Source organism: Poecilia mexicana, unplaced genomic scaffold (assembly GCF_051168715.1).
Source record: "Poecilia mexicana isolate PSO_F unplaced genomic scaffold, ASM5116871v1 scaffold_3, whole genome shotgun sequence".
NCBI classification, from domain to species: Eukaryota; Metazoa; Chordata; class Actinopteri; order Cyprinodontiformes; family Poeciliidae; genus Poecilia; species Poecilia mexicana.
Genome location: NW_028263372.1, coordinates 20,004,674 through 20,022,739, shown reverse-complemented (window position 1 = coordinate 20,022,739; position 18,066 = coordinate 20,004,674). Strand labels below are relative to the sequence as shown.

At 35.7% G+C, this 18,066-nt stretch overlaps 1 long non-coding RNA gene across 1 annotated transcript; it reads right to left on the bottom strand.

The window, feature by feature from the left end:
* Positions 1-14,249: 14,249 nt before the first annotated feature.
* On the bottom strand, positions 14,250-17,287 carry LOC148160210 (uncharacterized). The gene is made up of 2 exons (XR_015762510.1): positions 17,159-17,287; positions 14,250-15,460 (listed from the first exon to the last, which is right to left on the bottom strand). It is a non-coding gene; the product is annotated as an uncharacterized LOC148160210 (long non-coding RNA).
* Between the last annotated feature and the right edge of the window lie 779 nt (positions 17,288-18,066).

The following is an 18,066-nucleotide window of genomic DNA, read 5'->3' as shown; positions in this document are numbered from 1 at the left end:
TTTAAAAGTGTTCTGGATATCAAAATATATAATTATTTACATTTAGGAATATACAGAAGTTATAACAGCCATAAAAGTATGTTTTAATGTTATTACAATTCATGTACACATACGTACATACAGAGTGAGAGAGTCTCCTCTGTTTTCTGCTGTTTCTTAAAATAATATTCATCTCATTCTCTGGGTGCCTTGTCTTCAGAACTAGAGAAGAATATATTGGTCATTCATACCACTGCCATCTCACCTTGTCGACAACAGACCAAAACGCTGAAACAGTATTGCCTTTTTTTATTTACCAGAGAAAATAGGACTCACTCAAGTTTTTTTTCTTTGAGTTATCCAATTTAAACTGATATTCTTTTTAAAATCTATTTTTATTTTACCTTCATTTTATTTGAGCAGAATGTCAAATTAAATTATAAAGACTGCTGATTTTATTTTATTTCTTAATATTTCCATGAAAATATCTGGCAAAGTGAATTGATGGCAAACAGACCTGCTGTAAACATTAAGCAGCATTGGTACCTCTCTCTTTGGCATGTCAGTGGTGAGAGGTGCAATGCTCTTATCTTTTTTACTATGCTATGTTTTGCTATGCAATATATTAGACCACAAACATTATCATGTGGTTCATAATCCTGTCAACTTATAAAATGAATTTGATTTATCAGAAAGAAACAAATTGACCCTCAAATTGTCACTATATAATTCAGATTCTGTGAATTATGAAGCGTTCTCTAGACACAATTTCTGTGGTCTGTATGATCTTAATGACTTCAATGTGTAATTGATCATTTGTGCTCTGAATTCTGCAAAGAGCAGTGAGTAAATTACAGATGGTCTAAGAATCCCATCAACGAGAGCCCTCTGCACTCACAAAAAAATCTATAAAGATTTAAAATGACCTATGCTGAGTGGTGTCTGGTGTCCAAGCAAGGCAAAATAAATACTATTACAGCTAATCAATACTTTATGGTTAAGCAGTTACCATGGCCGATAACACAGCTCCTGTTTGTATTCAAGAAAAAAACATGAAGCAGAAAGCAGCATCTCAGAAGTTTTTTTTTTTTGTAAGTTTTTTTCCAAATCTCCAAGACTGTCTAAAGATTCTTTTATTTTAGGTGTATTTCTTAAAAGTTGTAGGTAAGTGGAATGAACAAAGACACTAATCTCACAAGCAGCAAAAAGTCACATTTACTCATAAAAAGAGGCTTGTGCTAATATCTAAACAAAATATTCTTCGTTAATTATTTGGTCTTGGTAAGCATATGGATTAAAAGATGCAAGTGAGGACATAGCATCGAAGCAGCATTTCTTTTTCTCGTCATTCATTTTTACAACGTCCATTTGGTTTCAAGGCCCATATGGCCTTTACTTGACACCTTACAATTAGTATTTTATATGTTCATTGCTCTGCTGCAGTTCCATGCTCTGAGTAATATTTTTCTGGCATATTGTTTATTGTAGAGAGGGTGTAAAAGTGTAACAGTCAGACCCCCATGACTGCCTCAGTTGATATTTTTATGAGGAAAATATTGTAAAGTGTTTAGAATCTAGTAAATGAGGATTAAAAAAAAGGAACTGTATTCGAGAAGGTCATCGAACAATTTGCTTTTATAGAAATTAAGTGCTGACAAACAGCTGCAACAGAGTTTGCAACAGAATTGACCCCCAAATTGTCACTATATAATTCAGATTCATCATTTAACATAACATCATTTAAGGCTAGATCATAAAGACTTGGAGGTTAACTATACATACTTGCACGAACAGATGCCATATATAGTATGGAAAACGTATTAAATACAAAACTGACATATGACGTTTTATGATTGTGACTTTTCTAATGTGACTCTGTGTGTCACATCCTATGAACTTCCACTGCATAAAACTCTTTACACTAAAGACAACAAAGTGAGCGCTGTACGAACTGAATAAGTGATCAGATGAAAAACACGGCGCAACTAACTGCTAGGTAATAATAAACAATCAACACTAAACACTAATTAAATCATTATTTGTCATTACTTTCCGTGGAATCCAAATTTTCTTACTGCTCTTAATTTGTCATTTGAGTTCAGTGATGCGGTACAAAAATGGTCAAAATCACAAAGCAATTTCCACTGACTAAATGTGTGCAAACTAGAGTAATGCATTTGTCTAATTGTCAAACAGTGCACAAAGGAAGACCTGTTCATAAAATGGTGCTACTGAACAAACAGTATATCTCTGTGCTGATGGAGTTTGCCCACATTTAAATGAGGCGTTATGCATACATTTAGGGGAATGAAGAGGAGGTGAATAGCAAGTTCATATCCAGCACCTCTTGAAAACCAGTCTTTTTTAAATGTATCAAACTGAAAATAATGTGATGTAATGACAGTCTGTAAAGTATAAGTGTTTACTTTTTTATTTTGACAAAGTGTATAACAAAATACACAACATGTCCCCTGATTTAAAACCACGTTCAAAGTTTTCACATCAGCTAGAAATGATGAGCATGTTTGCATCTACATGCGTTTTCTGAAATCTGCATCATGAATCTGTTGCAGATGCATGCAAGATGTGAAAAAAAAATATTGCACTGTTTCATGAATGAATTCAGTTCCTCACAAGAACAAAGTCAAGATTTCCCAGTGGTAAATTGTGCATTATGTAATAACTGAACTATACTTTCAAAGAATTTAAGAAAGAAAGAAGCGGCCAGGTGCTGCTACTTAAATGAACTTGAATAACTGAGCACGATCGACTGTGACCACATCTGTGAAAGAGAAGCTTGAAGGTTTTCCTTTGGTTTGTGTTAACATGATGCCAAATCCAAAATGCTTAAGACCGGCTGCCAGTCCCTCAAGGAGTTGGCACCTTGGCTTATTCAACTACAAGTCAAACAGCAAGAAAGCAATTTTTCCACTTCAGAGTTCATATGCAGAATTTCAATTAAAATATTTGACAAGTAGGACTTGCTTGTTGGTAGAAAAACCCTCTGAATGATCCACAACACTTCTGATAAAACAAAACTTTTAAGCAAGAAAGCACCAAAAGGGGCGTTGCGTTGGCCATAAGGCACTCCTGATCTCCACAAACATTTCTTAACAAACTATCAAGTTTGGTGGTGGAAGGACAGTGATATGGGCTGGTTTCATACCTGCAGGATGCAGACATCTTGTACTCATTAAGCATATGTACAGGAGGATAATTAGTACATTTATTTTCTGCAGTAGATGCTCTCTGGTTGTAAAGTATTTGCATGTCATCCATAATCCCCATGATGCACATCATTGTGTGCCTTTTTCCAAGGACTGAACGAGAGCAGAAATAATCCTTTATGAATGAGATAATAAAGGGTTATTGGTTGCCTTTTCCTGGGCCTTAGAATAGACCACTGAGTGTGAGCATTGTCATCGCAGTCTGATTTTGATAAATGACTTTATTACTTGCTTAGATGTCGAGGGAAGATGTTTTTCTGCCGTATATTAGATTTCTTCACAGAATGATGCCAACAGACATCACCCAAGGCAGACAGTATATTAAACTGACTAAATTTATACTTGAGATGGAGCAGCTCTTCTACTTTTCTACACTCAAGAAAATTGTCTGTCCCTCAGTGATGTCTTGGGGCACTATGTAATGTATTGTCATCTGGATTTAGTGGGGTACGCTATTTTTGGAAAAGCAATTGGTTTGATTGTGCCGGGACAATGTTGCAAACACTTTTAAACACAAGTGACAGCAGGTGTCCGTCCTCCTTTGTATGTCCTGGATACTTAAGATCTTTCAAATAGACTCTGGAGAATTAGCTATGCTGCGCATGAAACTTCCCGGTATGGAGGGGTTTAAGCTGTGATAGAATGGATTTAAGATGCAGTTCATGAATTCACTTTAAGTCTGGTCAGGAACCTTTGTTAAATGTCACATGGATGTTTCTGACATTAATATCTTGTCTACCTCATCCCATTTCCTCTGCCAAGCACTTAGACTAAATCACTAGAAAACATTAATAGAAAATTACCTCAAAACATTAGAAGGAAATATTCTTCCTGGTGTCTGACGAGTGGAATTTCTTCTGAAAAAAAAAAAAAATCAAACATTACTTCATGTTCATTTTTGCTTCACCTTAGCAATATTTTATGTTTTTTAACCTGATTCACACAGAGTTTCAGAAAAGCAGAAATCTTAGTGATGGGAAATGATAGGAAACTTAATGTGAGATGTTTATTTCTGCTTATGAGTCAAAGTTTGGACAAGGACCATTTCTGTAGGTAGTAGATGAAAACTTTCTCAGTTTGCTGTGTCTGTGTTGTATGTGATTTTGTGAATACCGTTACTGTAATTGAATTTCCAATCAATTCTTTAGCCACAGGTGTATGAACTCTTGCATCGAGGCATGCAGACTCCTTCTAAAGCCATTTTTGATAGATTGGATCAGTACATGTCAGCTTGGTACCACAGATAAGATGCCACTTATGCAATAAATTCAGTTGTTGCCAAGTCCACTTATCATAAGCAACTTTGGGTTTGTTTTCTTTTTTCTTTTTTTTTTTCTGAAGTTGCATGCAAATTCATTAGTTTCAGTTTTTCGGGCTTGTTTTTGAAAGTGAAGTTGCTTATTTGGGCTTGACTTTCTTCCTGAAAGTCCAAGCTCCCCACAACAAAGCAAAACACTAATAGTAAGTAGTTTTCAGTGGTGCAGTGTGACTGTGATACATAGTAAAGTAAAAATACTTCAAAATCTCGTGAATTTACATGGCTGGTAGCTTTAATTGAGCTGGTTGCTTGTTTTTCTCACAATATCTGGCAACACTGTTCTGCACTACAAAATTTTTAATATCGATAACATCATATTAAATCATTTACATTAAGATCAGATGTCATTCAAGATGTTGATGTAGTTGGCCAGTTGACTATATAGTCATTGTACAGATGTACATTGACATCTGACAGGAGCAAGCTGAAATCAAACTTTCATCCGTCCTATCGCAAGACAAATACCCTACGACTGAGCCAAAGTCTCCACAGCTAAATAAGATGGGATGAAGAGGATTTCACTTTAAATTAGTAGTGTAGTGATTAATAAACATCTAAAAAAAAAAAAAGATGAGAGAGGCTGTTCTTTAAACATATCTGTATGATATCTCATGACAAACAAGTTCCTTTTGTCAAGTAAATAGCTTTGTGTTTCTCAGTCATGTGACTTTAAAAAGCTTGTTTCAAATCAATGCATCAATAGACAGAGGCAGTGATCCAAGCAGATTATGTCACTTTAAGGAACGTCCAGCACAAAGAGATACGCATGCTGGGTTTGATTTAGTGTCGCAGATCATCCCCAACTGATTCAGAAACATGTGTAACACAAGAACGATCACTTTCCTCCACCATAATCCTCTTCTTATGAATAACAAGAGACAGAATACTGCAGATAAAAAGCTAATGCTACTTTGGCTTTCACAAGATAATAGCTATGATGATATCTCATGAGCTAATTGTTTCAAAATTAACATTTTCTGATACAGTCTTTATTAGCTCCTGCATACACATTGGCTGTGAACAAGCGATTGCCCTGGTCGTGGTTGTATCATTCTTTGTAGCAACAAGTGTTTGCAATACCTGGCAAGGAGTGTTTCGCGTCACTGTAGAGAAATTCTGGCACAAGCTTCTTTCCAGAGTTGTTTTAAAAGGAGCCACATTAGAGGATTTGGGGCAGGAAATATCTATCTTGGTTGAATCCAACCAAGCCCCATTTACCCTAACTACTTTTTGAATTACTGAAGCTGTCTTTGAGACAAAAATCTAGAAAATTTAAGTGTGAGAAAAAAAGCAAAAACTGAAAAAATCTGTGGGGCAAGCCACTGTAAAATAAGCTCATTTTATTTTACCACTATTAAATAATATTTGTAGTTTCTATACCTTTTAAAAATTACCTCAAAAAAGATAAATAAATTCAAGGGGAGAGAAAGTGGTGCAAAATCTTATGTTTTCACATGCCAATCCCTGTGAAAAAGTAGCAAGTTCGAAACCTGCTTTTGGAAATGGAAAAACTAGATAATGAGTACTTTTTTTTATCGTATCTTCTTTTGATGATCGCTGTTTTATTTCAGAGAAATCCCTTTAACTTGTGTCCAATGACTGTTTCCTTCTTGGCAAATCTCCTGATAACATCACTGGCCTGGTGGAATCCAGGCCTAAATGTAATTGGAGCTGGAAACCAACCAGGGAATTGTCACTGATGGCTCACACAGTCCCTTACGACCAACACGTTTTGGCTCCGGAGAGCCACCACAGCTTCACTTCTGCAAAGTCTGAGAATACGAAGCACTCATTTGGTTTGAACATGTTTTAGTTGCTCTGTGTGTCAGTTTGCAGTGCTGCACACCGTCTCTGCTCTGTACAGGCCACTCCATCGGTTATAAATAAGAGCCAATTAGATGACAAGTAAAAAAAGAGCCTAATGTCATAAATGTGAGACAAGCCCAGGATGAATGAAAACGAAAACAGTGAGAAAGTACAAAAAAAAAAAAAAAACAGCTGGGGGTAGTAGGGATAGAGGTTATTACAATATATGCTGTACCATACGGTGACGGGTGGGGGAGGAGGGGGGAGAGAGGGACCATGGGAAAGAGGATTCAATAGGCCAGTACACATGAATAATTCAGACAGGACGTAGTTGTTATTAATGTGATTCATGTTCAGTATGCTGAGAGTTGAGTCAATTAATTTTGCATTCCACAGAGGATTTTTACCCTGCTGTCCTGATTCCTTAATGGATGACTTCTAAACTTGTGGATCCTTTTAGCTTTGTAGGTACAGAGCCGTAATAAGTGTTTCTCTTCAGGATATGCTCATCTAAATCAGCCCATTATGTGAGGTTAAGAGTGAATATTAAAGCAGGTCAGAAATGTAAGAAAATGTGTCTCCTTGCACTTAGTTGTGTTTTTTTTCTCCCAGTCATTCTCCCTCGCATCTACAGCATCAAAGGCAAAATAAATGAAAATAATCCATTTTGAGGTTGACCAAAAATGTAACTGTTGTACTACTTGTAATTCAAATAATGAATTATTTAACTTAGTGTATATGTACAAAAGCAACACATACTGTACTGTGCACACAGCTTCATTCATTCCTCAATTATTTATACTTTGCTTTCAGGGAGCGGACCTTCTTATAATCTTTTAAAGTGATTTGGATCGAGGGTTCTTCAGCTTTTTTGAAGGGCTTTCTAATCTTATCTTTGGACTTCAGCTGCTTTTTCAACTATCTCTGCTTAGTCCTTATACCTGGCCATCACAGCATGTAGTGCAGCTCGTCCTTTTTAAAAAGAAATAGATAAATTTGCTAAGTTGAAGACTAAAAAGAACATATCAGACATTAACAGCAAACTGCAGCTTGTAATCAGTACCTGAAAGTCATTTCTTCAAAGAAAAAATACAGTACAACCTGTTATAGGACCTGAGAGATGTGTCTTTCTGTTGATAATATTCTGAATGGAAAGTTTTCACCCAACAGCTTTTTTAAAAAGAAAATAATGCTTTTGGTGTTAATATGCCACATTATTCTTTACTGAACTGATGGTGATTCAACAAAACACACAACAGAAACTGAGTGCATTCAGCCATCTAGATGTGAAGAAGAGGAGTTGCTGAATTTCAAAGTAACATCATACAGTAGTGGAGAAAAAAGTGGATTATTATGCTGGTATAAAAAGGCAGACATCAATATTTCAGATACTGATGATCAATTTGGATTTTCACACATAAAAACACTATCAGGTGTACAAAAAGGAGCAAATATTCATCATGCAGCAGCGGCGATTGTTGATTGTAAGATTAAGAGTAGAAAAGGCGTTCTGATTGGATGGTAGAAACACATAAGTAGCTCAAATTTTTACTTGTTGCAACAAGGTTTTGTCGAACACTTTCTCCGAATGCACAATACACCGAGTTTTGACACGGATAGGTTACAGCAGTAAGAGACCAAACTGGATTCAACTCCATCCAAATAAGAACGGAAAACCGAGACCATGATTTGCACAGGTTCAAACAAATTCGACCATAACAGTCAGAAAAACAAACAAATAAACAAAACAAAATAAACAGATACATGCTTGTCTGAAAATGGCTGGGAATTGAAGTAAAATTTAATAAGTTAGCAGCCAAAGTTAAAGAGAAACTGCAGAACTATTTTTGAAGACTAATTTAAAAGATTACTAGAACATCTGGCTCCTTGAAAGTGAAACATAAAGAAATGAAGGGTGACTTTTGCAAAGTACTACACCATCTGTTAAATCAGTTTATAATTTGCACAAGAAGTCAGTTCACACTAACACCTTCCCTTTCCAATTAGGTGTTAGGCATGTTCATTAGGTTGTTGTAAGAGTGATGGAAGAAGCAGTTTGACAAGATGAAGAGGCTGATGCAAAATTAAGGTCTGAAGTTAGACCAGAATTAAAAGCAGCGCTTTCGCGTGTTCTCATTTATTCAAACGCTTTGCTTTACTCAACTTCGCCTCTCAAGAAATGTTTAAGCGCTTGGTCTTTAGTGTGGAATCGATATAAAGCTTCAGCACAGAACGCCATACATGCTTCGAAATTAAAAAGAGCATGTGAAAGAAGCCCTGCCGGCGACCTTTTCCAGAGCCGACATTTTGACTTGATGTGACGTGAAAAAGTGCAGCTGAAGTATATTTTGTTAATGACGTCTCAGCTGCAGACCCTCAGAGCTTTGACAGTGAGTAAGACCGCACGGTAGGAAAAAAAAAAAAAGTTTAACTAGCTCACTCACATGGGATGCTGACATTTTTATCATTATTAATTACACCTCTGCTGTGCCTCTGCTGCCGTGACAAGCTACAAAATGTCAGCTATGAAAAATTGGGGAACAGAAAGCATGAAATAAATTAATTACACCTCTGCTGCGTAGCTGGCTGTATGTGGAATGTTTTTACAGATCTGTCTTTGTGAGTTAAATGTAACTGATGTCATGAGAGCCACCAGTCGTCTGTCTGTCAGAGGATGGTTTGAAAAACAAAGGACTAAACAGGAGCTTAAGGTGCCTCACATGATCAACAGTAGTGTTTTTTTTTATTATTGTTTTCTGCTGCACAGTTTGAAGAGATTCTAAAAATACAAAGGGAACAACTTTGTTTCTTGTTATGGACTTGGCATGTCAGAGCCACAAAATCCCCTGTGCACAGCTGTCGGAATAAAAGAAACATTCAGTTTATTGCTCTTTAATTACCTTTTTTAATGCAACTGATCAGCAAGGCAAATAAAACTACCATGATAAGACTCTAGCACCACCTGCTGGGAAAAAAAAACGATTTTTTTATAAGTAAGAGTTTCTTTCATGTAGCTCAGGTTTGTTTGTTGTATTTCCCAGTTTAGATGTCAAAAATGATAAATACTAGATACTGTGTGAAATTAGAATACCATGCCTTGTTTCTTTGTGTTTTGCTCCATGGAAGCAGATTTACTTTGGGACTTTGTTAAAACATTTTGAGGATTTCAGGAAGTTTTTCTGATATTTTCATCGTCCTACCTGACCATTATCAGAGGAATATGTATTCAGTTAAAAGGGCGACTTAGATACTCAAAAATGACTAAAAGTACATCACATAATTTCAAAATAACAAACTGGGGACGAAAAAATATACATTTCTAAATCTGAGTTTTCATCATCATAAAACTTTTGAAACCAATATTTACAGTAGCAGTTTGTAAAAAAAATTTCAAAAGGTTACTCAAATAAATGTAGCATATTAAATATAACTTGTTACGATCCACTTCTGGTTGCAAGCAATTTATTTCAACTTCTATGACAAATCCCAAAGATAACACAGTCTGACACATAAAACAGCATCGTAGCACCAACAACAAGGAGCTATTAGCTGAAAACTTGGCATATAGCTGATGATCAGCTGAAGGATGATTGATCTCCTTGGTCACGTAGTAGATTTTTCCTGGGCTGTTTTCCTGTTTCTTAAAGACTGGACTTTTACACATAGCTCATCTGGTGTATGTTGTTTTTTTAGACCTGACACAACATATATTATCCTCTGTTTGTTCACTTCCTTTTATTGTTTAAGCACAAATAACACTCTTTCCTGGTTAGGCACAAACACTCAAGGGCCAATGAGTTTAAAAAGCAGTCAAAGCACACACAAAAACAATTGACAGACCTTCAGAAAACCTGGGGAATTATTGATCAAGATCTTTTTAACTGGTTGGTTTTAGTTTGACTAATTTTATTTAGTTGGCATATTGACTTTTGTCTGAATAAGCTTAGATTAAATTGCCATTATCACCCTGTATTTGTCTTAAGTGAAGCCCAAGGAGAGAAAACACAAGGCTCCTGCAACAAATGTATGGAAGTAAATCTGGTTGAAGCTCTGACTTGCCTCCAGCTTGTGAATGGAGCACTTTGTCTTCCACAAGTTATTTTCATCTTCATTCCATCAAAGCTCATTGCTCTTTTGGAAACAGCAGGCTCGTTCTCCAGCTCTTCCTCCCTCAGGCCAATTTAAAACATGTTTCATCACTTTCTGAATCTACTGGTATCCCTCTGGTAACAAGCATGGCAATTTATATATCTGTCTCAGCTTTTCATTTGTCTCCTGGTTGCTGTATCGAAGTAAGAATTTGGGGTTGTTTCAACAATCTATTATTTCCCAGTTTTCCAGCCTGCAGTGCTCATTATGTTCTGATCTAACGACTCAGATGTATCACCCGTTTCTGACATCAGCTTAGCAGTTGTGATGACACAAAGGGGACATGTCTGTTTTGAACATGCTCAGAGAAATGACCAAGGTTCCCTAGTTAAAAGCATGAATCACTCTAAGGAACTTGGCCACATTCCTCACATCGCTGCAGATTAGTTGCATATTCTGTAGTCTGGATGTTTGGTTTAGCTCCTAATTTGCTAACAGAAACTTCAGAAATTGTTGCTTAAAAAAAAAATAGATTTAACAGTCGTGTCCCATTAAAACCATTATTTAAGTAACTTAAGTCTAAGTTACTTAAGAGAAAGTTTAAGACAAAGTGTTCTTAAACTAAACAGTTTCTGAGTGTTCTTGAAGGTAGTATAGACAGATTAGTGCTAACGTTGAAAGTTAGCCTAGAATTGTAAAAAGCTGAAGCTACTTGATCTTTTTAAAGACAATGTAAAAGTTCCTTGTGTTTCTATCAGCTGGTTTGGTTTGTCTGGCTCAGACTCACTGGCCCAGAACAAACTGTCCAGAATGCTACAGCACATACAGTCCTGTAAAAACAATTAACCCTTACAAGCCCTTTGTGTTTTTGTCACACTTGTATGTTTTAGACCATTACCACAATGTCTTATTAGATAATGATAATCTGAGTAAATACACTATATACTTTTCAGATTTATGAAAGAAAAGAACTCTATCCAAATTAGTTTTGCCCAAGGTGAAAAAGTATTGGATCCCTAAACCTTTTGCAACAACTGACAATGAGTGTTTTACATTGCCATGGAGGTATTTTGGTCAACTCTTCTTTTCAGAAGTATTTGAAAAGAAATTGGGGAATTTTTCATCATTATCAGACTGTTATCATAGTCATACCCATAATTTACCAAGGACACAATTGCTTTTTACATAACGTGGATTTAGACAGCCTTTTCTCCTTAAACATAATTTGAAAACTGGTGTTCGCATTTACTCATTTATTTATATGTGATATTAATATTTGTTGATCATTATCATCTAAATCATGTAATCACATAACAAAGTAATCATAAAATCTTTAAAAATCAAGGCTACACCAAAATAAGACTTTTACTGTAAAACAGTGACACATACAAAAAAGTTGTGTGAGGCGTATTGCATTTACAATCTGTGATTTTCACCAATTTGAGGAGCTTTTTTTTTCATTACAGTAAGTTATATATAAAAACAAATCACTGTGTGGTAAATAACATTGCACTGATCTTTCAGAAAAAAAGTGTGGTCTAAATATGATATTCAAATTTAGCACAGTAATTTTACCTAACACTCTGTACATTTGCAGTATTTTACAGTTAATTATGGGTGTCAGAATTTCAAGACAAAACTATTGTCTAACATAGAAAGCATTAGTTAGCGTTATTATAGATCACACCTGTTTCTTTAGTGTTTAATTTAGCAAAACATCCAAACATTACGTTCAAATAAAAACATAAATTTCAGATTTAACATTTCCTGTAAGTGAATGTCTCATTTATCCGACGTTCCTTATGAATGATAGTTCAAGATGTAAAAAAAAATCTGGGACTGTGTGGTGAACTAAGAGCAAGGAATGTTGAGTCTCGACTTGTGAGAAGGAAACAAAGGAAACATCCTGCAGGGGTTTCAAAGAGCTGGAGCAAGTTTCATCTCGTCCTTCAGGGTCTCGCCGCACACCGGTAGGATGTTCTGCACAGCCTGAGAGCAGAAAGTAACAAAAGGTTAGATTCATATACTGAATAATGGAAGACTCTGGAAGATGACATTTCACGCTCTGTTACGGACTAATTTTCTTCTTTGGCTTTTGACTGGAGCTGAATATGAAAATGATTGTTACTGTTACTGTTTTTGTTCTAGTTATTTTTATTGCTCATGTCCTCCTGTTTGTTGTATTTTAAGTTTTAAACTTTGACACTATATTTTATTTGACTGTTTTTCCAAACCATAAAGAAGCTTGAATTTTAAATGTGCAGAAGTTAAATGAATATATAGCTGAATCATGTAATATAAACTTTAAGTTTTATTTTAATTTAGGTTTTCTTGTGCAATAGGTTTGCATAAACAGAATTAACTTAACTTCTGTGGGTTTGTCCAAGTCAAAAACACAACACGAGATTTAGTTTTCATTTGACATTTCTGTTTTATGAGGTACAACATAGATCATCTCATGTAGATCTAATATAGATGATAGTGTAGAAAATAAACATTCAGATCTGTAACTTTTTCAAGTAAAGAGATTAGTTATATTTCATATCTAGCTTTTTGTATAAAAGATACAATACCAGCTCAGTTAATGATTCAAGTTGTGCATTATAAAGTTTGAATTTAGCATCTATTTACATTTTATCAAAAGTTCAAACAAGATTTAAACCGCTTCAGTACAAAAGTGAAGCTCAGATCAAAGAGAATCAATCTAAACCAATAATATGTTAACTAATAATCACAGATGCTCTGACAGGAGCAGAAGTTTTTCTGGAGAGCAAAACTATGTTGTTATCTTTTACTGGCACAGTGGGCTTAATTAACTTGGACTGTTTACTGTGAGACAACTGGCTTCATTTGGCTTTTGATGAATGATTGAAGCTCTGCAGGGGTGGAAAAAAAAATCAAACAGAGAACGTGAAGACAGACATTGAATGAATCTTTGGCCGGTAGAGGAAAATGATCAAATAAACACGCCGAGACATGAGTCTCTGTGAGTGATGCAGTCCATAATCGGTGAGCGTCACTGTGAATACCTGAAAAAAGACACCGTGTGTTTTTCTCAGGAAGTACAGCGAGGTACAACACAGCTGACTGAATAAATAAATCTCAAACAGGCTTTTTAATCACTCTCTGTCAGCTGGATTTTATTAGCGTGTTAATAACATGGAAAGGTGACTCTGTGAAAGTTGAAATACTAAAACATTTACATAGATGTCAACCCATGCACAGAAATATGAGACAACGGGGAACCAAAAAGACAACTTCAAAGCGCGACAAAGTAAACAGGTTTGAAAGCACTGGTCTAAGCATGAGAAAGACATAATTCCAGTTCTGTTTGTGCTTGAAACATGTGGGTATTATGCATGAAAACACACTGGTAATGCAAACCTGGCAGACAGACTAGACATGCATGTCAACCCACATCATGAGTCAATGCACAGGCTCACCCTGACGGCTGATTATTGTCTAACAGTAACCAGCCAACAAAAAAAAAAAAATTCTATATTATTTAACATTAATATATTAGTTTATTCAGTTAACTGTGTTCTTTTTGTCATGGTAGCAGCAAAGATTAACATGCTCTTATAGTAGCTCTTGCAGCAGAGAGTAACCTGAGCCAGTCTAATCTCGCCCCACTGGCAAGAAGTGACTCATCCTGCCAGATTTATGTGAACATGAAGACACTATCATTCACCCAATAAAACACACAATCCACTGGAGGTATTTTGAATCTACACTTCTAGTCTACAGAGAAACAAATCAAACCCATAAAACAGATAACTGGCAGAAGACAGTTTTATAGAAAGCTCTGGTGAAGGAAAAGGAGTCTGGGATTATATTCTTATAGACCAAATTTATTCTATAGGACACAACAAAATCCTTAAAAAATGACCAAGTTTGTACATTCTCATAGTTTATAAAGCCTGTGACTATAAAGCTTTCAAAGGGGTGGTGTGACAGAATTTCAAAAAAAAAAAAAAATTGTGGGGTGGATGATCTAAAGTAAGACACTTTAAAAAGCATAAGCAACAAAAACATAAGTATACATTTCTTAATTCCAAAATTAGCTTTTTTAGAATTAAAAAAGTGAAGCTAATTTTCCAATGCGTTTAGTTCATATTCCAAAAATAATATTTTACAACAGTTTGTGCAGTCATGCCTCTCCAACCTTAAAACCAAAACCATATTTCCAGTTTCTAGTTTTTGTTCAGTGCAGCTGGATAAAAATATTTATCCAGTTAATAAAACTTATAAAATATTTAGGTCTTAAATGATAAGAACGAATGCATAAAGGAGGCAAACAAAACAGTAGTTAATAAGAACTGAAAATGCTCATGCAAGAACAGACATTTGGAAATCCTTTAAGTGAAGCTACTAATATAACACAGTAAATGTAATCAGAATGCCATAAATTATTTTGGCAAGTAAAATCACATTGCCAGCCCTTTTTCATTAAAGGTATGCAAAACATTTAGAAGAAAATAAATGAGTACAGAAAATATTCCTTGTGATTTGTTTTTAAATTAAAATGTTGTCTCTTAAAGGCGTGCACAGGTAGTGGAATCTCTGGACTGATTTTATTTGGACTATTACCATTTTTTGAAATAAAATAAGGAACTGTTTGACAGAAAATTAAACTAAGACTTGTAGACATTCACTGACATCAGTTAGTGTGTTTATGTGACTTAAGTTATGTGAAGTTTAAATATGAGAACCCTATACAAAATACAAAACAGGCCAAAAAAATTCAAATTGTTTCCCATCCAATGAAATTCAGTATTGTACAGTCAGAACCAAATTCTTCCAGCCCGGTTCCACCCATCATATTACAGTGCAGTACAATGAGATTAGGTCGGATAAAGAGAAATTGATTCAAAGAAGCATATTGCATTCAGTCTTCTCACAGCAGTCTAGCATCCTGAGCAAGCTTGGGGCAAAAAGGGAGATGAAATAGGAAGCAAGTAGAAGAACATAGCCAAGGATGAGCAGCCATGTGATTTGGCTGGATGTGTGCTGTGAGCACAACAACAACAGGGTGTACAGCCTACAAGAAAACAAAGAACGAAAAGAAACTTAGTAAATAGCAAAACTTTTAAATAATATATAAGTGGAGAACAAAGAAAATAGCAGATCGAGCAATTGAAAAGTGTCTGTGCACTCCTGTAGCCTAAAACCATTACTACAGAACAAGTTGAAGCAGTTTTATCTATGAACTTTATCAAAAGGAACGTTTACTGCCAGTAGACTGTCTGCCTCAAGAAGAAACAGTGAACAGTCAAGGTACCTAAAACCTAAGGCTATCTATTTTTAGAAATTCTAGGAAACACAAGTACTGAGTACAAAATTGGTCTATTAGGAAACCACAGAACTACGAGTTCTTTAATACATAATTGAATCTTTTTAACACATTTATGTTAGAACTACATGTTTTATTATGAATTAAATAGTGGCAATAAGAAGACCTAAAACTAAAATTATCACAAAAAGTAATAAAATTAGTTTTTAGTTTATTTCTTTGAAGCAAAAAATATATAAATCTTATAACAATGGAAAGTTGGTTTAGTTCCTTTTAAATGCTGCCACAGTTGTATAGAAAAGGCACCTATTTGATGGACAGGAAGCTAAAAACGCAGGTTGTATTCTTAAAAATATTTGCTAAAGTTTGACAAAAGATGGGTGGAATAGAGGATGTCATCCCACAGCAGTGTGTGATCAAGCTTGAGAACAGGCTGAGGAGGAGGACGAATGCTGTTGTGGTTGTGCATGGTTATCATACACAACACTGAGGCCAGTGTTTGTCAAATAAGTAAATTGTTAAATTCGCACAGGGGGCTGTTTCTTCAGCTTCAAACATTAATTACAATAAATAATGATTTATTCACAATTAGCAGGGGATTTGGCAATTTTTCTTCATGGGCAAAACTCACTTGTTCAGCTCTTTTTTTTTTTCTTTTTTTGCAATTTTGAAATCGTATAAATTGTTATGCACAAACTACAACAATCTGATAAGGCCTCATCACCGCGAAGAAATAATGGCCCAAGCAAAGATTTTCTTGCTTGTTCTTCTAAGTTTAGATAAATATTATCTTTCCTCGCTTCTACAGCATTTGGAATCGGCTAAATGCTTCACCTTTGTTGTGTTTGTTTATTTTAGTACATCCTGTTACAGACACTAGTCTATAGCGAAGACGCACCTACGTAAATTGGAACAGTAAGAACGCCGATTTTTTTTCTATTTTTGTATTCTTGACCAGAAATTATTGCTTTGTTTCAATATTTGTGGCGGAAACCCGAAGACTGATAAGACAAACCCTGAAGAAGGAACGTGTTGCGAAATGTTCAAGACATTACTGAACGTGACGTCGCTCGGGACGATGACGTTTCAGGTAGCGTGCCATACAAAAAGCATCCTCCGTGTGACGTACAGGAGCAGTCAGCAGTTCATCCCTTCCTTGTAGTCTCATCTGAGCTTGTTGGTTTCCCGATTATTACATTACGAAACCGACTGGTGCCACGACAGCTTTTTGAATACTTGTTTTAAATTTGTCTTTATTTTCTATCTTTTGGTCAAACAGACAACACTTACGCTGACGTTCCTTTAGGAAAGGTAAGTTCTGTCTGTTTTTCTCCCTTGGCTTTACGTTAGCTAACCGACGCCTCGAGAAGGAAGTTAGACGAGGTTATGTAGTTCACGGAAGAGTGAGAAAACTTCACCGTATCTTCTTGTTTAGCTTGAACTTACATGTATAATGATATCTTGTTCGTTTAATCTAAAATACATAGTTGATACCGGAGGATGGTTGTTGGCCTTTTACCCGTTAGCTCTGGTGTAGTTTCGAGAAACCCCCACCTCATCCCTCCTCAAAATGTCGCTGCCTGGACTTCCGGTGTTAGAACAAAGACCTCATAAAACCAGCTGATGGGAATTTTCCCCTTTCCCTTTTGAGCCAATTCTTGTTCAGAAATATGTTTATAATGTATAACAAAGCAAGTGGTTGTAAAATTAAGGGTTTAAGTATGTTGGCAAGTTCCTCAAATAGCTTTTGTGAAAATAAAACATCTGATTTGAAAGCGCTAAAAAACCGAGTCCTCTAATTATATCTAGATAATCGTATGTTGTTTAAAGAACACAAGAAGGTCAAACGGCTCATTTTCGGAGCGTGTCATTTCCAAAATGCGTCGGCAATGACACGAGTTAACGTAGATTTTGATAATCATTCCCCCAGTTGTATTAAGTTTCTGTGGAAGTTGCTGAAAGCGTTTCCTGCTTTTCGTGATTTGGTTTAAGTGAACTGGTCTACATGGCTCAAGTAAAATGTTTTCTTTTTATCAACGTATGCCAGTATTACCGAGTGTTTAAGGCTTGGCTATCGATGACGTGATCTTTATACCGAGAAGAAATAGGATGACATTACGCCATGGTCTTGTTTTGTTCCACTTTCGTGCTAAGTTAGCATGCTAGCTTCCCTACAGCCTCCTACACGTGTTGACGTTCATGTGCTCCACTTCTCGGTTAGAATCGGTTTAAATTGTTCGTAAAAAGGAACAGATTTCTGCTCTTGATTGCAACAAACTAAATGAATCCGAATGTGGTCGCTTATATTATCTTTTTAGCTCATTGTTAAGCTTTTGATTTTTTTTTCTTTCTTT